The 17,838-nt window shown below is 46.9% G+C and overlaps 2 long non-coding RNA genes across 2 annotated transcripts in view; both read left to right on the top strand.

Moving 5' to 3' along the window:
- Window positions 1–1,003: 1,003 nt before the first annotated feature.
- LOC146025747 (uncharacterized) lies at window positions 1,004–8,636 on the top strand. The gene is made up of 3 exons (XR_014454274.1): window positions 1,004–1,105; window positions 2,516–2,635; window positions 7,941–8,636. It is a non-coding gene; the product is annotated as an uncharacterized LOC146025747 (long non-coding RNA).
- An 8,031-nt stretch (window positions 8,637–16,667) lies between these two features.
- LOC146025748 (uncharacterized) overlaps window positions 16,668–17,838 on the top strand; it is a 41,251-nt gene continuing 40,080 nt past the window's right edge. The window contains exon 1 of the long non-coding RNA XR_014454275.1: window positions 16,668–17,698. This is a non-coding gene — a long non-coding RNA (uncharacterized LOC146025748). The remainder of the gene's footprint in view (window positions 17,699–17,838) is intronic.

Below are 17,838 nucleotides of genomic sequence, written 5' to 3'. Positions count from 1 at the left end.
ATTACACAGGTTCTGTGGCAGTTTAAAACCAGGTGAAATGGAGTCTTGAGGTGTGGCAGTTTAAAACCAGGTGAAATGGAGTCTTGAGGTGTGGCAGTTTAAAACCAGGTGAAAGCCAGCCACAGAACCTGTGTAATTAATATCTGTCACAGATTAAAGGGATGAGTTGGTCACCCTAACTCTCAGGGCTGACACCTGGAAGTTCTGTCTTTACAAATGGCAGATATTATCGAGAGATCGATGCATAGTCGATCTCACCCTCGATGACAGATGTCCTCTGCATTGTGGGAACTTCCGTTTCTAGAACCCATGAGTCCTCCTACGCATGTGCAGAGTGAGGTGCACCACAGTGGGAGCTCCAAAAGTGAAAAAAAAAAGCCCATGGTCCAATATGGGGTAACGCCACTTAAAGATGGTGTAACCCACTAGATCCAAACTAAGGAATTTATTATACTTGCCAATGATCCTGGATCAGCTAGGAGGCACCAGAGAATTGTGTGGTGCTCTCGGTCCCTTGGTGGGACAGGCAAGACTCCCAAAGATGTCGTCACCCCCAAACAAAGCCTTCCGGACCACCCTTGATAGTGGGGGGGGGGGGGGGTCTCGGTAGGCCTATGACACAATTCCCACTGAATAACCTCATCATAGCCAATGGGAATTGAATAATGGAGGGTATGTCCACAATGATGCGATCGGGGCCCCACTCATGATCATGACATGCCCCCCTATTATATACCATAAATATATGTGCAGCCAAAAGCCAGAAAATCCCATATTGTGAGATTTGGTAATATTTTAAGCTTTAGTACATTCCACCTATAATCTAAAGAAGAAACGCAGTTCTCCCATTCCTGGCATTACACACATCACACTCTGAGTGGGAAATACATTGCGTAAGTGCCTTGAACTCTTCAGAAGAGGCCAAATATTGTGTGCACGGGAACGGGGGCTGTTGTGTAATATACGCCCTGACCGGTGACATCACACTACTGACAGGGTATAAGGGACCTGCAGAGGGCGGTGAGTGATCACAGCTGGGACTGGAGACGAGTCAAGATGAGAGCAGCAATTGTCGTACTCACTTTGGGGCTCATCCTCTGTCACGGTACAGTACATTCACTCTTCTTCTGTTGTCTTTGCGGAGATTTACTAAGCAGCACATCCATCGCTTTCTATATTAGAATATTGGTTTAAAAAAAAGCACAAAAATGATGACGCATGTTAGTAAATCTCCCTCTGTATTTTTTGTTTTTTTATTTAATACTCGATTTCTGTTTGTAGACTTTGGGCCAGATGCACTAAGCTTCAAAAGTGATAAAATGGAGAGTGATAAACAACCAGCCAATCAGCTACTGACTGATATAATTCAAACACGGTCTGAAGCTGATTGGCTGGCTGTTTATCACTTCCCATTTTATGACTTTTGAAGCTTAGTGCATCTGTCCCTTTGTGATTTGTACCGGCATTGCCTATACTAGATGCAGTCGCACGTGATGCCAATGCAAATGGTTACGTTTTATGTGGCAAAAAGTGTCGCGGCTCATGTGTAGGCTGATAGTAGCATTAGCATAAAGTCACAGAGGTGACGACAGCAGAAGACGTTATAGCTGGTGCAGAATGGTAATATGCTCAAAGTCATTATAAATGCAAACACGTCACTACAGTGTTAAGTTCAGCAACATTCAAATCTACTAAGTTTTTATGGGAAATAATGCCGGAGATTAGAGCAGAAAGCGCTGTAATGCACAGATGGTGATAGGGGAAGTTATTTTCTGGAAATAGCGGCAGATTTCGTGAGATTATATAGTTACTTGTTTTAAAAAGTGTTATTAAATGAAAAAAAGGCAAAGGCCACACTTGAACAAACCAAACTGTATGACGGAATTTGGCCAGTCTCCAACGACCCCAGTGGGAGCTATTGACATGAATCGCAACTTTGTACCCTGCCCCACAATGCCTTAAATATCTTCATTGCATGGCAGGGTGGGATGGGGATGGGGGGGGGGGGGGTGGCCATGAGGATGGGATCCTGCTGACCATGATCCCAGTAGCGCTAGCGGGTGGCGGGGGTCTGTGTCAGCGGAGCTATCTCAGCCAATCAGAGGGCTGCCCAGTGTTTAAACAATTCTGCCGCCACTGCTGACTGACCCCCGCCACCCGTGAGCGCTAGCTCTTCTTGCGCTACATAACGCCACCCTCTGCCCGCCCTCTTCCAGCACCCGATGTGCCATCTCAAGATGTCATGCGACATCGGGTGCTGCAAAGGGGGCACTTTAGCACCACAAGATGCGATTGGGTTTGATGGACATCAAATCCGATTGCACAAGTGTATGGGCAGCATAAGAAAAGCATATGAGGAGAGAGGGCCCTGCTAGCTAAAGCTTACATTCTAAAAGGAAGGGGCAGAGAAACTGGGGTGACACAGAAATGTACAGTTTGTATGCATGTGTGTGTGTGTGTGTGTGTGTGATTGTGTGAGGCAGTTTATGAAGATGTCACACTTGTATCTCTACAGCGGGAGCCTTGAGGTGCAGGAAGACGTCCTGTGTCGGCTCTCGTCCCTGTTCTTCTATAGAAGTGACATGTCAGCCTGGGGTGAACCATTGTTTTTCGATGTTGAAATCTTCTCCAATATGTGAGTAGAAAAATGTACAAGTGCCTTTCGTATAGTTGAGTTGTTCCTAACCAAACAAATGTGTGTGTGTGTTTTGGTGGGAGGAGTAGTTTCGGTGGTACCAGTTGCCCAGATACCCCTCTCCAGCCTAGCTGTTAAGGTACATACACACGGGCTATAATTGCTGGCAATACGGTCGTGGATTGGAGTGTGCCCCCGATAAATCGCCAGGTGCGTGCTCCCATTTTTAACCCCCTTATGATCGCTGGTTGCCAGGGCCGTTTCTAGACAATTTAGCTCCCAGGGCAAAGGAATAAAAATGTGCCCCCCCCCCCCCCAAAAAAAAAGTTAACAAGACATAGAAGAAATTGCGCGCGCCTAAGGCGCGCGCGGCGAAATAGGGGGCGTGGTTTATTTTTCAAATGGGCGTGGCTTAATATAAGGGCGTGGTCTAGCAGGAAAACAATTACCTTACAACTCACCTTTGCAGCCTGCATGACCAGACATTGGTTACCGCAGGAATTGTCATTGTCCTCCCGCACTTTAGTTGGCCGGCTGAAGGCCACACAGTGACATAAAAATATAAAGGCCCACGCAGTGACCTAGTACGCCTCACAGATCGAGGCCAAACAATGACAGGTTACTTGAATCATTATACACTATTTATCCATGACGCCGCACACCGTGATGACAATTACACATTACGCCGCACACCGTGATGACAATTACACATTACGCCGCACACCATGATGACAATTACACATTATGATGCCCGTTGTACCCCACACTGTGATGGCAATTACACAATACTCCCCACACCGTAATGCCTATTACACATTATGCCCCACATGCCGCTGCCGCACAACTCATGCCGTTTACTAATATGCCCCCACAGTGCCACACATATGCCCCCACAGTGCCACACATATGCTTCCACAGTGCCACACATATATGCCCCTAGTGACAGATATGCCCCCACAGTGACACACATATGCCCCCAGTGACACACATATGCCCCCACAGTGACACACATATGCCCATACAGTGCCAGATATGCCCCCACAATGCCACATATATATCCCCCACAGTGCCAAATATGCCCCTAGTGCCAGATAAGCCCCCACAGTGACACACATATGCCCCCACAGTGACACACATATGCCCCCACAGTGACACACATATGCCCCCACAGTGACACACATATGCCCATACAGTGCCAGATATGCCCCCACAATGCCACATATATATCCCCCACAGTGCCAAATATGCCCCTAGTGCCAGATATGTCCCCAGTGCCATATATACCCCCACAGTGACACACATATGCCCCCACAGTGACACACATATGCCCATACAGTGCCAGATATGCCCCCACAATGCCACATATATATCCCCCACAGTGCCAAATATGCCCCTAGTGCCACACATATGCCCCCACAGTGCCAGATATGCCCCTACAGTGCCGCAGATATGCCCCCAAAGAGCCACATATATGCCTCCACAGTGCCACACATTCCCCCAAAGTGCCAGCAGCACAACTCACTCTCTTCTCTCATTCACTCTCCTCCTCCAGTCCCCCGCCGCTGCATGCTGCTGCTGCTGCTTTCGATGTGTCCCTGAGCCGGCAGCCATTCTCGCGGGCTGGCTCCTGATTGGCTGCCAGCCCGCGAGGTCCTCTGATTGGCTGCCAGCCCAATGACACAGTGAGCGAGGGGAAGGAGAGATGAGCGATGCGCTCCCAGCCCCTGGGGCTCACCTGCTCACCTGTGCGTCTGTTCGTTGCGGGGGGTGACTTGGAGGAGACGGGGGAGACTTGGAGGCAGCGGTGGCATTGTGGGTAGCTCAGCTGCCGGCCGGGCGCCCCGGCTGAGTAACAGAGGTGGACAAGCCGTGCGGCGCCCCGGGCTGCTGCACGGCTTGTCCGCCTGTAGAAACGGCCCTGCTGGTTGCTGGAACATGCTCCTTCGACCAGCTGATTACCTCTGCGACTCCCCCAGCAGAGGTTCCCTTTCATCAGCGACCATCTCTGATGAAAAGCAGACATTGAGCAATATATCTCCCCTGTGTGTACGCAGCTTAACACTCATGACCACAATTGCAGCATGCTGGCTAATTCCCACCCGCCCGTCCTCAATTCATAGTGAATTAATACCAAATACGGGCGTAAATGAACTAGTAGTGAGCCGTCTGGATTTAAAGTAATCCGAACCTGCTTGAATTTTGGGGGATCTGATGCAGTGGCGGATTGGTAATAAAATCCAGCCCGGGAGAAATCCTACAGCAGCATGGGCCGGGGGAGGGGGGGGGGGGGGGGGGGGGAGGTGTGTGTGCTAATTGGTTGGGGGGGGTGTGTGCTAACGGGTTGCGGGTGTGTGTGGTGTTACCGGGTTTGCTGTGTTACCGGGATTACTGCTGTGCTAACGGATTGCGGGGGGTTGCACTAACGGGTTGCCGGGGTGGGAGGTCTAACGCTGGCAGGAGCCTTTCACTTACCAGGGGCCCAGAGGGACTGGCTGCTTCACTCCAGTAGCAGCAGGGAGGTAGCGCCAGGGGGTGTGGTATATGGTTCCGACAGTCGGGATCCCGACTGCCCGGACTCAGACAGCATGGCGAGCGTGGAAAAAGGATTTTTTTAGAACTGACCATATGGGACAGAGCTGGGGGGCGCTCACCAAGGATGCAATTTCCTGCAGCTGCTTGTTAATAGGGATAGTTAGTCCCGTAGAAAAAGGTAAAAAACAGGTATAGCAGCGCACAGCTTTGAGAATAAATTAAAAACAATTCCAAATTGGATGATCTTAAATAAAAATAATTTATTAACACTTAATATAAAAATTGCATAAAGCATATAAGAGCAATAAAACATGTACGGAAACCCCAATATATGTTAATGGTAACCGGAGAGTCCGTTCCTAGTGTACCCCTGGGATAAAGATATTTTTGATTGAGATAGTTACCACCCTTTTGTTAGGGTGCGGGAGTCCTCCAACAAACTTAATCGGTCCAAGATGGCACAAATTACAGATGGCTGTGAGGAGATGGATTTTTCCAGTCCACAAGTCCGTGGGTGTAGGGCATGGTGAGTGCAGCAAAGCCCCTTGCAACTACGCTCGCCACGCTGCGGGAACGGTGGCTTGCTACGCTCACCACCTATTCTATTCTCCCTCAATGGGGGTTTTGGACCCCCACGAGGGAAAATAGCAAGTGGCCGTCGGGCATCTGTCTGTGGGCGTTTTGACAGTCGGGATCCCGACGTCGGGTAAATGACTGACGGGATCCCAACTGTCGGGACCGCGCCAGGGGTCCAGGGAGGACAGCACAGTTTCGTCAGGGGAGGACAGCCTAGGCAGCAGGACTTCACTTTACGTGTGGCGTGTGATGCACCGCAAAGGGCCACGGGAGGAGGAAGAGCTGCTGCATTTGGGCATGGGCAGTAGCTCTCCCCTAGGACCACCAGCCGCCATCTTTATCACTGGCAGCCTCCCCAGTCCCTCCTGCAGTTAGCGGCTGTGGCCCGGTGAGACAGTGGCGGCCCGGTCAGTGGGGAAAGCGGACAAATCCGGACAGGCCCACCGGGAAATTGCCCGGTTTCCCAGCAGCCCAATCCGCCCCTGATCTGATGTGATCCAAGCCAAAGCTGGTATCTCCCTCTCTGCCCCGAAACCCTATCCGAAGCAAAGCCTCAAGATCCCGCTGCCCTATGCTGAGGTTTTGCCTTGGGCAACACTTAAAAAAAATGCCAATACTGCTCTCATCCAATTAGAGGTCACCTTCTGATTTTAGTTGCAGGTTCGATACAATGAGGCGGAAGTATTAAGCCTGACAAAGTGATAAAGTAGTGCTAAAGTGGAAGGTGATACCACACCAGCCAATCAACCCCCAACTGTCATTTTTCAAGCACAGTTGGTTGGTGTGTTATCACATTCCATGTAGCCTAGAGTCTTCTCTTTGGTAACGCCATCTAACGAATGTATCACACTGCGGTGCTTGTTATGTATGAGAAGAGCAGCCAAAACGCTGCAGTATTAGTGTCATCCTATCCCATCCATAGAGTGCAAGCTCCCTCGTGGCAGAGACTGATTAGGATGACTTCAATATTTACTGTGAAGGGTGTAAAAGATATATGCTCTAGAAATGTATACGTATATACTGTATATATACATCTCTAGATTATTTATTACCAGTTGTGTATATAGCGCACACACATTCTGCAGCGCTGTACAGAGATTATTTGAACATTCACATCAGTCCTAGCCCCAATGGAGCTTACACTTGATGGCCCTGATTCTGGTTGTCTCGTAAAGCTGCGAAGCTCACAGCTTACCGAGTCATAGTGGGCCTGTCCCGCGCCCGCTGCATCGCCGCTGCCACCATATACCCTCACAACCATGAAAGGTGATGTGTCACGAAGACACACCCCCGAGGATCTCTCTCTGGCGGAGTAATCATTCGATGGTCGCCGACAAATCGAATGATTTCTTCAGGCCACGCAAATATAAGTCAGTGGAGACCATTCGGCCGACTCATGTGATGTCAGCCGCCTGTCCCCGGCACACCTCCTCTAGCCTGAATTCCCATGGGCCTGTCCAGCGTTTTCATGGGGACGTCTATGGAATGCTGGGCGGCACCCAGGCCTGCCGCCTGGCCTCACGCCTACACTGCCCCGTGCGAACAGGCCAACAACTATGTAAGCCGCTGAGTCTGTTCACCCAGGGACCCATGGTATGCGCAGAAAGAAAACAAGGCCCCCCCATGTAAGCGCGGGGGAGCATGTAAACTAGAACGAGTCCCTATATTCCCTACCACATGTACACGCACACATAGACATTCTAGGGTTACGTTTTGTTGGGAGCCAATTAGCCTACCAGTATATTTTTGGATTGTGGGAGGAAACTGGAGTACCCGGAGGAAACACACTCAAGTACAGGGAGAATACACAAACTCCACACAGTTAGAGCTATGGCGGGAATTGAACCCATGACCTCAGCGCTGTGAGGCGGTAAGATAGATACAGTAGATCCCAGGTAACACACCCAGTAACGCAGCAACTGGGGCTTATTTCATAGTGTTATAATAGTACGGGTGAGATTTAATAGGATGAGAGAGTCAGAAAGTGAGAGATTTGGCAAGAAATCTCCAGATTTTTTAAAGCAGCAATCATTGACACTGCAAAATCATACTGGTTTTGTAGTGTCAATGATTGCCGCTTTAAAATAACTGGAGATTTCTTACCAAATCTCTCACTTTCTGACTCTCTCATCCTATTAAATCTCACCCAATGTCTCTCTCTTCTGTGAAGTAATGATTTCATTTTCTATTGTTTTAGTTATGTTCACCCGTGGGTGTATTAAGGAGGCAAACTGTTTGATAATGAAAGCCATGGAACCAAGCACTTATTGTTGTACATCAGACCGCTGCAACTGACACGTGTATCCGATTCCCATGCCGACCCCCAGGAATCCCTATAGTACATGATACATCGAGGGGCATGAGTCATTGTCTTGCTCTTCTGCTTTGGTCTTACTTCCACATTGGGCAGAGGATTTATGCGCCATGCCGGATCACCAAATAGGCAGAGTAGGCAGCGGCTTATGGGCCCTGCGCCTTTTAGGGGGCCTCCAACAACGGATCAAAATAATATTGTTTTGATCTTGAAAGTAAATGACCATCGGTTTTCTCACAAAAAATAAAAGAATAAAATGAAATCAATCAAAGAAACAGAAACTTGACGTTAAAGACTCTCTAGAGAAGACACTGTATTAATGTCATGAAGCCATTACTAACTTCCAGTACATAAACCACAGACAACAGGGTCACGTCACAGCCTCCGCGTCTTAGAGGGTCGGTTGGTAAAAATTTCTAAGGAGATCATTTGCATGGGGTCCTCCGAGTTCCAACTCCCCAGGGGAACCCTGCAGGAGATCCAGCATTTGTTATGTTCATTTTCTGTCACTAATTTCCTATTCACTATTGGTGACTGTTGCTAAATTTCAGCTTTTTATCAAATAAAATCTAAAATATCTTCTACGTGTCTCATTTTATTTTTGAAATACAGTAAATGACAAGTAGGGAGGACAATTCCGGGAGCCCACCCATCGCTTACATTTAAATTTCAGATCGGCTCATGGACAATTATACTTATTGTTTTAATGTCGGGCAGCGTTGAGCACTTGCAGTATACGGCTCAGTGCTGCCTGGCTTCTCATGCACCCAGCTGTGCGGAGCGTGGTGTCAGAGGTCATGCTGTGCGCACAGCATCTTTTTACCACAACTCTGCTCAGCAGTGGGTAGCAGGGGGAACTCCTGATTGGTTGTCTTTCCAAAATATGACAGTGAGGAGATTGCGGAGACATTGATATTACGTCATATGTACGATATAATATTCACAAGTGATGAGTAACTAATATATTGATCGTTAGCATTATAGATGTGTCTGACTTTATTAATTATTTAGCCAATTGTCCACTACTAAACTCTTAGCATTGCTGATACATCAGCTCGCATGTCCCTGATGAAGTTAATTACTCAAGTGCATTGACATAAAATAGCAATAATCAAAAAGTACTAGGCCGATCAATGATCCTCATGTTTTAAAGGATAATGTCAGCAGTATATTTATCTATCCCAGATGTAGCTGATTCTCGGCCTCTCTTTTATAAATAGAGATAGAGAAGTTCCATGGATAACGCTATTACTTCATCATTCGACATTTGTTTGGCATTACGCGTTTCACCAAAATTACGGTTGGTAAACTCAGCGGAGCCTCACTTCATTTTGTTCTGTGATGTGGTGGGGTTGTCATTTGGAAGGAAGTTATATGAAACGAGAATCCCAAATGGGATAATTAATGCCATTTAAGGAGGTCCAGGTGCAAAGTTTGTCAGAGATATGGCAACTGGGAACTCGTGCAATGAACTTCTGGGACCGCTGGAGACGCCGAAGATGAAGCTGAAGGCCTGCCGTGGACGCCGGGGGACTAGGTAAGTATAAAGTATAAAAATTCGAACTATTCCAAAGAAACCACGGTTTTTGGAATCATTCGGGTAGTGGATATCAGGATACCGGATACTCAACCTGTAACACGTTATATATGATGTAGGTTTTAGGGAAAAATAGGCAAGCCAGTAGACCTGCACTGGAAGCCAGTATTGCGAAGACTTCAACAATGACTAAGTCCTTCCCTTCAGCGCTCAGGTATGCCGGAATAAAGCAGAGCCAGACACTGAGAAATGCGAACATGCTGAATGTAATGTATTGCCCCTCGTTGAAGCTGTCCGGGAAAGAAATGCCACTATGAAACTGATCATTGCTAATATTCCTATGTAGCCCAAAGTGCAGCAGAACAAAATGTTGGATCCTTCGTTGCACCCTGCGATTATTTTATCAGATTTAGGGTGAGATTTAATAGGATGAGAGATTCAGAGTGAGAGATTTGGTAAGAAATCTCCAGTTTTTTTTAAAGCGGCAATCATTTACACCTAGTTTTACAACAGGTTTTGCAGTGTAAATGATTGCCGCTTTAAAAAAAAAATGGAGATTTCTTACCAAATCTCTCACTTTCTGAATCTCTCATCCTATTAAATCTCACCCTTAGAGTTTCATTCTGGGTAAGGGGGAGCAGTCACCAGCCAAACTGTGCAGATAGTGACCTGAAATAGGGGGGCAGACGTATATGACCACGTCTGAGAACCTGGAATAAAACGCTTACCAATCAAGCTGGGCTTGGTGGACTGGAAGATAAGAATGATGATGATAGTTTTGGCCAACAATCCCGACACAACCACGGAAAAGGTTACACCAAAGATAACTTGGCGGGAGAAACAGATGACTGGCAGAGGGTAGCCAATGAAGAGGAGGGAGGAGAGGAAGCACAGGACCAGGCCTACGAGGATGACATAACTGATGTTTCGGTTGTTGGCTTTGACGACTTTGGGTTCAGAGTATTTGCGGAAGATGCACAGAACAGACAGCGTCATCGCGTAGAAGGTGACTGAAACTGCAGCCAAGGAGGCGCCCATGAGTTCCTCGTAGGACAAAAACTGTATAGTCTTCATGAGACAGGTGTCCTGATTGTCATTGGGCCATTTCTCTTCTGGGCACTTCACACAAGCAGCAGCAGCTGAGGACAATCACGAAGTCACAAACAATTTGCACTAAAATAGAAATGTTATCTCTTTATATAAACATACTGTATAGCACCTGTATACTAGACATTCAAATGTTTATTAGTAAAGGGACACATTTGCAGGGTCACCTTGGTCTGTGGAGCTTGCTCCTCCGACCAGCGACTTCCCCTGCCTCTTCTCCTGGCAATGTCATTTTTATCAGCGACCATCTCTGGTCGCTAATGCAATCTGGACACTGTGCAATATATTGCCAGCAATCATATTGCCCAGTGTGTACACAGCTTAAGATCTTTGTATCCCTTGTATGGCAGCTTTGCCAGGTTCAAACAGTAGGGTATAGTGATCACAGCCACAGAATGCTAGGGTTGGCGATTGCCCAGATCACTACTGGGGGACAAATGACCCCACAGGGGTGCACACACACACACACTGTCCAAATTAACCCAATGGAGGCTGACTGAAATAAATCTTATAAGAGAACACTAAGTGGTAAATTTACTAAGAGGAGAGTTCTTTTGAAGATGGGATGTTGTCTATATCAACCAATCAAATTCTCAACCAATCTATGGGCAATAGAACTCCCATCTTAGAAAATTGACCCCTAATCTGCACAATGGGGGTAATTCAGACCTGATCGCTGGGCTGCTACTTTTCATTCAGTAAGCCTCCACCCCACCAGAGTGGAGTCCCACCTATGTGATCTGCGCGCATGTGCAGTTGTTCAATAACAGCAAGGGCTGTGCATTAGCTGCCCAGCATACGTGTCTCAATAAAGCCCTGTTCTGTAATGTAGCAGCACACCAGGTGATTGGCAGAGGTGGATATATTGGTTGATGCTTCCTACCTGTTTCATTAGAGATTTCCCCAAGCGAACATCAGACACATTGAAAGCAGCAGATTGGAAGACCTTGGATGGAGACCTTCCTGGACCCAGGCTGACCCTTGGATGGAGACCCTTCCTGGACCCAGCTTTCACTGCAAACAGAATGCGGAACCTAAATCAGAGAAGGAGAGAATCCGCGGTGACACTGACCCAAGATATGTAATACCTCCAGTGACCACTAGAGGCCACTCAACAGACCAAAAGTAATCCGTAACAGAAAGTGAAAGCCATTGTTGCAGGGACACTGATCTGTTTCAAACTTGCTGGATATGGAGAGAGGGAGAGGTGAAGACAGAGATTGGAGGTAGAAGCAGAAGCCATCGTTTTGTCTAATAAATGTAATAATAAATAATAATACTCTGATGATTATAAATGATACACAGATTATAAATGATACCTTGGTAATTGAATCTCTGCTGATGACACTTCAGATGTACACACCCCATCTTGCAGCACCCTGTAATTCCCAACAATAGTGACCCCGCCCCCTCCTCATAATGGAGGTTATTCTGGTCGGTGCGTACATTTCCGAATTTTTACGGAGTGGGCCGCACGCCACGCTGTGTGGACATCGTCCGAAGAAACGCCCACCGGACCTCCGCATACGGACGGACTCACACTGGAAGAACAGGGCGTGTTTACGGACGACATCCAAACCATGCGTGTGCGGTGGACACACACATATTCTGCACGGTCTTACCACGTCAGAACGGACGGGAACCTGCCGATGCGGTGTATTTACGCACAAATCGCCACTATTATCTGACCTCCTAAATCGATCACATGACACACTTATGCAATTAGGCAACCTCATTAAAAAGTGTTTGTTTCCTATTGGATTCAATTAAATCCTAATACATACTTAAACACATTACTACTACATTCATTACACACATTAACCCTTACATCATGTGAACATAACATACATCTATATACAGTATGTACCTTTTGCTAATTAAAAATATTCTAAACAATTTACACATATACTGTTTAATGTAAAAAAACACACAGACAACTTCTAACGGTTTACAACTATTTATTATATTTACAACATTTTTAAAATGAAAAAAAAAATTCAGTAGCAGGTCCAGCTGCATGTATGCCCTGAGACGCAGGAGGGCCCCACGGACACCCTCATCGGCTTGGGTTGGCTCATCTGTGGGCATGTTAAAGGGGTTACAATTAGTAATGATATTCATGAATTCATGAATACATTTAACATAGTCATACATAAATTAAATAAATGCAAGGTGACAGGTGTGTGTGTGTGTATATATATATATATATATATATATATATATATATATATATATATATATATATGGGGTGATGACCCGGCACTCCAGCAATGAGGCAGTAATGGCCCTGGTGCCTTCTCTGTAGCCCGGTCGGCTACTGGATAGCAGGGTGATCCGGTAAACGGAGGAGATGGAGCGGCACTCAAGTGGACTCAAATATCACAGAATACAGCAACAACGTGCGATCAACGTTTCGGTTTATTTAACCTTTGTCAAGATCGTTCAAGTAATGAAAAAACATACCTTTTATACCAGACACCGTGTGTTACCCTGCGTCTCCTTCTTCCGGGTCCATCGACGTCACCAGCCGGCGACGCACGTTGCGGGGTGCACGTGATGACACTCACCGCTGTGCTGATGCAGACCGCAGACCATGCTCTGGTGATTGGATTTTTACATGTGTTTTAAGTGTATGTATTCACATATTTGCTTGTTTTGTTTGTTGTAGTGTGGTTGCTACGCAACCTGTCCCCTGACTCCGGAAGTCCCGGTCTGTGCATCAGCACAGCGGTGAGTGTCATCACGTGCACCCCGCAGCGTGCGTCGCCGGCTGGTGACGTCGATGGACCCGGAAGAAGGAGACGCAGGGTAACACACGGTGTCTGGTATAAAAGGTATGTTTTTTCATTACTTGAACGATCTTGACAAAGGTTAAATAAACCGAAACGTTGATCGCACGTTGTTGCTGTATTCTGTGATATTTGAGTCCACTTGAGTGCCGCTCCATCTCCTCCGTTTACCGGATCACCCTGCTATCCAGTAGCCGACCGGGCTACAGAGAAGGCACCAGGGCCATTACTGCCTCATTGCTGGAGTGCCGGGTCATCACCCCATATCTGATTCCTGTTTGTGGTTTCGCCATTGCAGCTTTACCGGACAGGTTTGGACCAAGGCACCCCGTCAGCATTTGCCCACAGCCTGTGCTGGTTTACTACAGTTGTTATACCTTCTGTCATTGGTGTGTCAGTGTGGTTTCCACACGCCTGGATTTTTATTTTTATTTTTTCCCCTCATGGAACCCATCACTGGCTTTAAAAGCATCACCCTGCCCATCAGAGAAATTCTGAGTTTCTCGGATACGGATGCTGACAGTATTCGTTACAAAGATAATCCATTAATCAGTGGTGTATCTGAATCCAATGAACAACTTTATGCACAGCTAATTCGTCTGCACAAAAAAGAATTTGATTTTTACATGCACGGTGCAACACTCTCTGAGTATCACCGTAGTGGCCTCATCCCTAGAGGTTTTCGAGTAAGGAATACCCCCACGATCGGCAAGTTCAACCAGGACTTTTGCCGAAAGTGGGTGGCGATTCTAAATAAGTGCAGTTTGGATCTTATACTGCTTGTGATAGAGGAGTCAACACGTGAACTCTCCTCTCTAAAGGAGAAGCGTGCTAGTTTCGAACTTGCACACCTTGAGGCTTTGAGGTCAGATACTGACAATAAGTGGCTGGAAAAGCTAACCTTGGACATTGAATCCTACAAGAAAGATCTTATTAACTTTAAACGGGACAAGCTCCATACGGTGCAGAAAGACTACGCCGAGAATAGGGTGTACCCCTGGGTGTTCAACCCAGAAGGTAGAAGAAAACCGTACAGACGCAGAGCACAACACGTCACCGGAGATACTGAAACCTCCAGCGGGGGATATTCCTCTCCCAGCGACGCTGACTCTAATCGTCCATCTTCCAGTGGCAAACCCCCTTTAGGGGTTCGAACCCGCGCACAGCGGGTACCAGGCGCCAAAGACAGACACGCAGAGGCGGCCAAAACCGCAGGCTCTGGCAGAGGCAGAGCCAGGGGCAAAAAAACGAAATAATATTTAATCTGTCTAAACGAACATTGTCTGAAGCTGAGATGACCATCCTCAGCAAGGGCCTGTCATTTGTGCCCTCGTGCCCACTTGATAAGTTTCAGTGGAAGATAGACACCTACAGACTGGGCCGCAACCTACGCCTCAAGGAACATTTTTCTGTTGCCACAAATAACCTGACCACCACTGATGAACCATATAATCCATTTCGACCAAAGTCCACGTTTGATCCTCCCAACAACAATATTTCTCTCAAATGTTTTCTGCGAATGGTGGAACAACAAGGGAATGTCACTTCCCCACCTACTAAACGCAGCAACTTCAACAAAGAAGATATGCAAGTGTTGAAGAAACTTAGTGAGGATCAATCCATAATAATACGGCCCGCCGATAAGGGGGGCGGTATTGTTATACAGGACATTGAGCAATATCGCTCAGAGATTTACCGCCAGCTGGATGATTCAACCGTCTACAGATGTCTCCCAGAAGACCCGACTACCAAGTTCAACATGGAACTAGACACCTTACTCAGACAGGCCGTTAGCCTTGACATTATCTCAGACAACACCCGTAGAGCCCTGTTCCAGGAAAATCCAGTGGCCCCGGTGTTATACACCTTGCCGAAGCTGCACAAGGACCCTGTCCAACCCCCGGGGCGGCCTATTATAGCAGCCAGGGATTCGATTTATTATGTCATCTCTAAGTACCTGGACTCATTCTTCCAGCCAGTAGTGCAGTCTCAGGCAACCTACCTCAAGGATACAACCACCCTGATTATTAAACTCCAACAGTTACCTCCTTTACCTGATGATTGCTGGTTGTGCACTCTGGATGTGGTCAGCCTGTACACCAGCATCCCTCATGATGCTGGTGTACAGGCGGCACACAGATTGCTGACGAACCATCCTTTGTACAAGGGCCCCAAGATCGAGTTCTTTATACAGTTGCTAGAACTCACACTTAAAAGGAATTATTTCCTTTTCGATAGCAAATGGTACATCCAATTGCAGGGGTGTGCAATGGGATCTTGTGTGGCGCCGGCGTTCGCAAACACGTTCATGTTTGATGTGGAACATGGATTGTTTTTGTCGGATCCGGACGTCGCCACCAAGATCCCATTCTTCATCCGGTATATAGATGATTTGCTGCTCATTTGGGTGGGCAGCGAGACTGATTTCCGGGACCTCATGGAAAAAGTCAACCTATCGGATACTCCGATTAGGTTCACATATTGTATGAGCAGGACCAGTGTCAATTATTTGGATGTGTGTGTGTCCCTAAAAGAGAACCGCATACATACCAGTTTATACAAGAAAGAAACGGATCGCAACACGATTCTGCACTACCAGAGTTCTCACCCGGTTTCCACCAAAAAAGGGTTACCTTACTCCCAATTTTTAAGGGTTCATAGGATTTCGGATGATATCCTGAACACCGAAAGAGAAATTGATCTCATGATCGACCAATTTCGGGTACGCGGATATCATCTGAATGATCTCATTTTGGCTAAAAACAAAGCATTATCTGTACCCAGAGAACAGGCCCTTAAACCCAGGGGTAGACAAAATAGTACGGGCAAAAAACTTCCCTTTGTTCAGAGGTTTCACTCGGGTAGTCAAGATATCAACACCAAGATCAAATCCTTCTGGCCCATGGTAACCTCTGATAGAGACATCAGAGGCCTTGGAGAGTACAGCATTATGCCCAGCTATGCTCGTACCCACAACCTCAAAGATTGGCTTGTGCACAATGATATTTCGGCGTACAAAGCACCCCAGTCAAGTAACTTCCTCACCAAAAAGCCTGGCTGCTACAGGTGCACAGGATGCACCTGCTGCAGCTTCATGGAAGTGGGTGAGACGTTTAACCACCCACATTCGGGTATTAAAATTCCCATTAGGCAGGTGGTGACATGCACTTCGACGCACGTCGTCTATTTCCTTCGCTGTCCTTGTGGTCTATACTACATCGGTAAGACCACAAGGCAGTTCAAGGAGAGGATGGCGTTGCATCGCTCCTCGATACGCCAGTCATTAAGTGGCAAGAAAATCGACACCGAACAGCCGGTGGCACGCCACTTTCGTGAGTGTGGCCACGGCTTATCCACACTACGGTATAAAATCATCGAGCAGGTGCCCAAAAAAAAAAAAAAAAAAATCAGAGGAGGGAATAGGCCCAAAACCCTTTTGCAACACAAATCTAGGTGGATCTTTAAGTTGAGAACCGTAGCTCCAGAGGGTCTTAATGAGAACTTACCCCTATCATGTTTTCTGTGATCATGTCTGGACTTTATGCTCATTTATTTATTGTTTTGCATTTATTTTGCTGAGGTTCCGTATCCAAGTTTCCTTTTTTTGTTCCATATATACCCCCACTTATTTTTGATGATCTATGCCTTTTGTATGTGATTTTGTTTTGTTTATACTATTTATCTGATTACTGCCAGTTAGGTACATCACGTGTTTTTTGGACACGGTTCTGCTTTATCCAGTCGGTTATAGCCCTCTGCCTGCATTTTTTTGCCTTAATGGACAGCCCCAGTGCATAGTACTGAGACACTGGATATCACGTTTAGTCGCACGTTGCTACATTAAAGCACACTGTTATATTTTGTACCAGTGGTGCTCCGTTGCGCTCTTCACGTTTATTGGCCACATTATATTTTTTTGAGTTTGGCCACGCATACTATTTAATCTCTGTCCCGCAGCGCAGGTTTCATGCTCTGGTGATTGGATTTTTACATGTGTTTTAAGTGTATGTATTCACATATTTGCTTGTTTTGTTTGTTGTAGTGTGGTTGCTACGCAACCTGTCCCCTGACTCCGGAAGTCCCGGTCTGTGCATCAGCACAGCGGTGAGTGTCATCACGTGCACCCCGCAGCGTGCGTCGCCGGCTGGTGACGTCGATGGACCCGGAAGAAGGAGACGCAGGGTAACACACGGTGTCTGGTATAAAAGGTATGTTTTTTCATTACTTGAACGATCTTGACAAAGGTTAAATAAACCGAAACGTTGATCGCACGTTGTTGCTGTATTCTGTGATATTTGAGTCCACTTGAGTGCCGCTCCATCTCCTCCGTTAACCGGATCACCCTGCT

The sequence above is a fragment of the Crinia signifera genome, chromosome 8, assembly GCF_055691185.1.
Source record: "Crinia signifera chromosome 8, ASM5569118v1, whole genome shotgun sequence".
Lineage (NCBI taxonomy): Eukaryota > Metazoa > Chordata > Amphibia > Anura > Myobatrachidae > Crinia > Crinia signifera.
This window is presented reverse-complemented; position numbering and strand designations above follow the sequence as displayed.